Here is a 7,422-nt window from a genome sequence, read left to right as displayed (position 1 = left end):
ATTAAAGGTCTAATTCTCATTTTAGTCCCTTTATTATGCTAATCTTATGATTGTTGTTTTTAAAAGGGCAAAATTCATTTTTAATCATTAAGTTTTGACTATATTTTTATTTTGATCATTGAACTATAAAAGGTTAAATTATAATACTAAGATTTTTTTTAATTATTTTTTAGCCATTAAATTTAACACCACTTAGGATGTGATATTTTTCTTTTTCTTTTCTTTTTATAGATCTTAAACCCTTTCAATTATCACTTACTAATGTTGGTCACATAAATGACACCACGATGTTTAACTTTTTTTTTCCTATTTTATTCTCAATCATTTTATTTTCTTAAAAATTCACTCAAACTCAATAAAAATTAAATAAAAAATTTTGTACTTTTAATGCTTAAATCTCTATTAACATAATTTGAAGATGTTAGTTTCCTAATATGTTACTTTTTCTTATTTAAAGAATGCTTCTTATTGTTTAGATTTTTGGTTAACCACATCCAAACCCTTTAATATGAGAAAGTCTCAACCTTCTAAGAAAGATAAGTATTAAGATTTCGTAAACCTTATAAATATTTTGAAAAAATTAAATTGATAAACTATAATAAGATAAATCTGTGAGTGTCTAAAGTGACTAAAAATATAAAAAAATATGATAAAATGATAATCAATCGATTAAATTTTACTGTTAACGACATGATAGATTTTTGGACTTACTTTCCCCTTAATATCCACAAACATCTTCGTTGTACATCAACTAAACTGAATCTATATATCTCGGCCGGGCCCAATATTTATTTCATCGCGTCTTCAATATCAGTAAATGAAGAGGAGGCATTATATTACAAAGAATTGATATTTAATCATATGAAATGACTTCAAATTACAAACAGTAAGAACACATGCATTCCATGCAAATACCAAAAACACAACAAACCTCAAAACCCCAAAAAATTGTCCCAAAAAATGCAGATCCAAAAGAAACCATTGCCATGGAACTGAATTTCAAGCTCACTGCACCGCCTGAATCAGTGTCAGCACCCTTAGATGCTTTCGGGCTCGAAACCGAAACATCCTTGTCCGGCACATCCGGTGCAGGCGCCGGTACCGGCGTCGTTCCGAAAATCTGCAACGGAAGAAGAACCTGGTCCACTTGGTAAACCGCAATCCGTCGGTCGGAGTACACGGTGTTCGCCACCGTCGCATTCACCACGCCGGTCGTTATATTCACCTGGTTCCCCGCCGCCGTAACGTTGAGCGGGAACTTCCCGCCCTTAACATCTCCCGCCTGCGTGCGCAGAGGGTTGCTCGCCATTTGGAACTGCGACGTCGACATCAACGTGGGGAGGATATGGAACTGGACCAGCTGGAGCTTTTGTTGGTCGGAGAGCGAGTTCAGCGTCCCGGTTTTGAGTCCGCTGAACGCGTTATCGCTTGGTGCGAAGATCGTTAGCCCGTCGTTGGGGTTGGGAGTGCTCAGCTCGTTGTTTAGTTGATCAGCCACCTGTGTGGCTTGTAGCAGCTTAATGAAAGTGGTGAATTGGCCGCCTTTTCGAGTATCGAAGTGATGTTGTCCACCTTTACCGGCGGCGCCGGAGCAATTTGAGCTAAAGTTTCTTCACAAAACAAGAAGACTATCAGGAAAACAAAGGTAAATACCATTTGCTTTCTCATTTTAGGCTCTTCCATGTCCCTTCGCTAATTGCTATGCTTTGCTTTTGTTTCTTCAACTGATATATATATATGGGTATATATATATATATTATACATGGGAGATGGGTTGTTAATGTACGTATTTGGTGGAAGGGTACAGTTAATGCTGGGAGATTGCTTTACGAGAAAGAAAGAAAGAAAAACATGAAATTGTTGAGATCTAATTTGAGCTTTGAATGTGAGCTTATTCAAACTCCATAATTGGATCAATTTTTTTAACATATTATAATATAGTATAATATAATATTTTGATTTTTTACATATTCAAATTAAAATGGAATTAAAAAATGATAATATAATTAGAATTAAATATTAAGAAGCTCAAATTATTTAACTTAACGTTCCATTATGTATTTAAATTCAATTTTTTTATTAGATAAATGTTAAATTTAAATTTTTAGGTAAAAGTTTACATAGATAAAATCAAATCAAATTTTACCTGATTAATAAAATTAGTGAATTTTATTTAAAAATATCAGTTTAATTTAATTGTTTCTTTTATAAAAAATGTATTTAAAATATATTATTAATTTAAAAATAAAATATTTATTTTTATAAAGTAAATATATAATTTAGTTTGTTTAAAGAATTGTTTTCTTAAAAAATATGAATCAGATATCAAATTAAACTCAATACGTTTAATCAAAGAAATCAAAATTTAAAAAAGATATTGTTAATATAATTAAGGTAACTAAATACGTTCAATTTTATTTTTTAAAATTTTTTTCTTAAAAAATATGAATCAAATATCAAATTAAACTCAATACGTTTAATCAAAGAAATCAAAATTTAAAAAAGATATTGTTAATATAATTAAGGTAACTCAATACGTTCAATTTTATTTTTTAAATTTTTTTCTATTTTACAGTGGTGGATGAATTATATAATTAAGGTAACTAAATATTCCCCTTGAAATATAAATTTTCTTCTCTTAATTATTTTTACTCTAAAATTTTATTTATACTCATCTACTTAAAAAAATATTGTTAATATATATACACACTAAGAAAATTTCTTTTAGATCATTGTAACATCCTCAATATCGGGCTAGTGACTTAAAGGTGAATTTTGAAAGTATTGTGTTCAATTTTGAAATAAGTTAAAAAGTTTAGAATTTTAATTGGAGAATTTTGAGGTTGGATTTAATAGTAAAGTTTGAAAGTAATAAGGGTATTATGGTCTTTTCTAAGAGAAGATTTTTATTTCTCTTTTAAGGGATATAAAACGTGGGAAATGAGGGAAATGAGTTTCGAGAGATTTTCTTCTTCTCCTTTCTTCTTCACATGGAAGCCAAGAGCTAAGGTGAGAATTTTTATTAGTTGATTATTATTTGAATTCTAAGTTGGTTTTGATTCTTTGGAAAGTAAGAAAGCTTAAGGAAGTCTAAAGATAAGTGAAAACTCAAAGATGAAGAGTTAGAAGAGATTAAAGAAATGAAGTAGAACAGTGAAATATTAGATTAGAGTTCATAATAGAATTGGAAGTGAGATTTGACTTGTCATCAAGTTAATTAAGGGATAGGAAGTGTTAGAATAGGAATTTGAACATGTTGCAAAACTAGTATAATTTTTGCAATTACATAGGAATGACTAGATTTGGAGTTTAAAGAAGTGATTATGGAGTAGAAATGAGTTTAAGTATGTGTATTAAAGTTAGGAATATTAAAAGGAGTGAAAAAAGAATGTTTGAGCTGAATTAAGGTGATTTTCAAGCTCAAAATGGGATTTCTGGGCTAGGGGAATCGGTACCATTCAAGGGGAATCGATCCCCCCTCAAACGAATATGAATTTCCAGAATGCTAGGGGGAATCGATACCCCCAGGGGGAACCGATTCCCCCATAAAAAAAGAAGAAAGAAGAGAGACTAAACTATCAATCCCTTAAATTGCTAGGCTATTAGAGGTTAATTTCAAGACTTAGGCATCTGATAATCGTCTTGAAAATTTTGCTTATGTAGATATTGAGCCTAATCGAGTTCCGGAACCATCGACAAGTAGGATCAATCGAGGGAAAGACAAAGAAATCTAGGTGAGTGCACATTCTCTAGTATATGAGGTTCAAGGGAAAATAAGACTTGCGATAAGTCTATTTCCAATAGTGAAAAACATGAATTCATAGAAATATGTATTTATTATGATTTATATGTGTGCATGAGTATATGTATTATTGATATGAATATGGTAAGTAAAAGGGATTAATGGTGATGATAAGAATAATAATAAGGATAATGAAATTATAGGTATATGTGAATATAGGTATTGAGGTGTTTTTGTATGTATTGTAAGATTATATGTTTATGTGATAACATGATGAGATGACAATGATTTACATATCATATGAACACATGATAAATGTTATGAGCTATATGAAAGAGAAAGTATATGTGATACGTGAAGGTGAATCATATGTTTATATGAATATGAACTCATATGAGAATTTACATGAACTACGTGATTACATGTATATGTGAATGAAACCATGAGCTTATATGAATATATGATATGGTTATATGAATACGAAAAAGGATATAAAAGATAATGCCCATGTTATGTGTCATGAGAGCTAGGGGTATAGTTGGCATGCCAAGAGTCGAGGGTCTATGTGATCCTTCGGGATATATATGTATTCTTTGGAACATGTATGAAGTCTGGTGAGACACATACTTGATCCTTGGCATATGTATATGATTCTTAAGGAATGATATGTGGTCCTTCGGGACATATATGTATTCTTTGGAACATATATGAAGTCTGGTGAGACACATACTTGATCCCTAGTATATGTATATGATTCTTAAGGAATGATATGTGGTCCTTATGGACATTATTATAGGGCACTACGGTGTAATTCTACGAGGCACTCCGGTGCAATTATATGTGGCACTTCGGTGCAATTATATGAGTTGTGGTGACAACATTAGTGCATAACCTCTATGTACTCGCATATCTTTAGTTCTCACATGTGTACCATGGGCTATTAAATAGATAATATTAATAAAAATGAAGATGATATTATAGTTGCCTGGGTGTACGTGTTTTATGATAGTATATATGGCATATGTTTATGATATACATGAGTACATGTTAAGGTATAGGTGAATGAGATAATTGATTGAAATGATGAAATAATAATAAGTTTATAAGATATATGATATGAACATAAGAGATCATAGGAACATGAGATAAGAGATATGAATGATAATGACATATATGTATGTATATATATATTTGTTACATGTAAAAGTATGAGTTGTATGAAATGATAGTAGTAATTGTTTATGTATGATTATTAGTTACCGTTTACCTTATATGTTTATTGCCTCACTAAGTCTTTGACTTAGCGTGTAAGTGATTTACACATAGGTTTCGAGAAGAGTAAAGAGCAATGTGGAGCAAGACAGGCCAGTTCTCCTTACTAAAGGTCAGATCAGAAAAGATGTGAATAATATGGATTTTAGCATATAAAGTTCTAGTTGGCATGTTTTCAAAAGAATATATTGTTTAAGCTATGAACAGTTTTATAAATGCTTTGAATAGTTATATGTAAATAAATAAGTGAAATATGCACGCTCTGATTGATTTTGTAATAATGAAAATGTCTTTTATGTAAATTAGTCATTTATATGTTATAAAAGTTTTAAATTACTCACCATTTTATACAAGTACATGTTTTAAAAAGTCAATGTGACACCTCGGACTCGTATCCGGGTCGGGTACGGGTTGGGGGTGTTACATCATCATTATTATTTTTCGGAACCGTCTTTTGGGAAGGGTCCGAAATTGGGCTCCGACAGCTTGGTGACTCCGTTGGGGACAAGTAAGTGAGTTAGGCTAAGATAATTTCCAGTTGACTTTTTAATGAAAAGGGTAAGTTTAAATTTCGAGGTAATTTTTCGATCCTTATTACATACTTTTGATTATGTTTTTTCAAATAAATAGTTGTACTGAAGGTCTCTTTTCAGTGATTTCAGCCCTTAAAGTTTTTTTCCACATAAGGCTTTAAACCCGGGCTCCAAACTCGTTTTTAAGTGGGGGTGAAAGTGACACTCTCGTGAGAATTTATTCTCCGTATGGGCCTAGCAAGTAACTTTCGGGATTCATATACCTTATGTTTTCGTGTGAATTTATTCTCCGTATGGGCATAAGGGAATGTTTCCTCTCGAGTTTAACTTAGTCCACACAAGCTTGTAATGGGCTTAGGACTAAGGGTCTGACAAGCCAAGGGGCACCAGCAAGGAGAACTCGGGTACTGTTTTTAGAACCTAAACCGGGAGACTATGGAGAATTAGAGCCTACCCCGAAACCCCATTTCAAACTCTATGATGTTTTTACCCTAACCATGTTGTTTGCTTTTTTTTCTTTTTACCTTTTTACTTTCATTATTATTTTTCTTATTTTACTAACTTTTTTGCTTTCATGTTTGTTTTTTTATCATTCACATCATTCAAAAGAGGTGTTGATCCACCAAAAACGTGTTCATTAAACCTAAATAATTTATATTAATGGACAAAGGGATTATAATACAAGAGATGAAAAGCTCAGAAGTCTAGTAATGGTCAGAAAGGATTCAGAACAGACTGGGATTACACCGAGCATACCAAAAGTCAACTTTTTGAGTTAGCAAAAGTTGCAGGGGCAAAGGTTGCTGACCTGGAGAATCCCTTCAAAAACAAAAAAAACAAGATGACGAAACCCTAGTTAAGCTGGAGACCATTATTGACGAATTCAAGAAACAAGCAGATAAACCTCGGATGGAGGGCTCCAATGGCTTTTGTTAGGAACAAGCTCAGCAGAGAGTGAAAGTCGAGATGCATTCATTCAAGATTTTTATGGAGCAAACAGCTCGTCCCTTGCACAGTTTAACCAGAGAAGCCGGAATAGTTCGACAGGGCATTCAACCAGCAACAGAAAAAGGCTGAAGGTAAATTAACCAGTCCAAAGTTGTTTGGGGTCTATACCTTTAAAATGTTTTTTGTCTCTTAAGACGTAACACTTTTGTGCCCCAATAAGGATTATTTATAATAACATACACATTTTTGGATCAATGCCTAACATTGCATGCATTATACATTTAAACATATTTTGCATTTTGTTATTTTCATTTCTTTACATTCACATTAACTAACAGAAGAATGCCTCCTCAAAAAAAGAACAAATACAGGATATACCACCTCAAGTATTTGACAAGCCCCATCCGTATAACACCCGCTCAAAAAAGAAGAAGATGGAAGCCAGGATTGCTCAGATCGAGGAGAACATGTTGAAGCTCTAGAGAGAGTTGGAAGACAAGATAAACCAGAGTAGTCAAAGTACTTTGGATGCAATCATAAAGAACCAAGAGTCCTTGGTCGATCAAATTATGGCCAAGTTATCTGGGCTACATCAAACAACTGCACCTGGGGCAGGTTCATCGGAAATGGTAACTATACCACATACCCCGCAAGTGGTTGTCTCACCTGGAATCTTACCAGAACTTCAAGGGGACTCATATGCTGCAAAAACGAAGGCCTTGTCTGCTACAAAGATACAAACCATTGTATCTATCCTTGAGAATAATCCGTGTTATTACCATATATCAGATTTGGACGAAGAGGACAAATCAAAGAAGATGAAGGAGAAAATCAAGCAATTGGAGGACCAAATGAAGGTAGCTAAAGGAGACCATAACTACCATGGAGTCGATGCCGCGGAACTCAGTCTAGTCCCGGACTTGGTTC

At 33.0% G+C, this 7,422-nt stretch overlaps 1 pseudogene; it reads right to left on the bottom strand.

Annotated features, from left to right (window-relative positions):
- Positions 1-877: 877 nt before the first annotated feature.
- Positions 878-1,674, bottom strand: LOC120158128 (annotated as a pseudogene).
- Between the last annotated feature and the right edge of the window lie 5,748 nt (positions 1,675-7,422).

The sequence above is a fragment of the Hibiscus syriacus genome, unplaced genomic scaffold (assembly GCF_006381635.1).
Source record: "Hibiscus syriacus cultivar Baekdansim isolate YM2019G1 unplaced genomic scaffold, ASM638163v2 tig00111305_pilon, whole genome shotgun sequence".
NCBI classification, from domain to species: domain Eukaryota; kingdom Viridiplantae; phylum Streptophyta; class Magnoliopsida; order Malvales; family Malvaceae; genus Hibiscus; species Hibiscus syriacus.
This window is presented reverse-complemented; position numbering and strand designations above follow the sequence as displayed.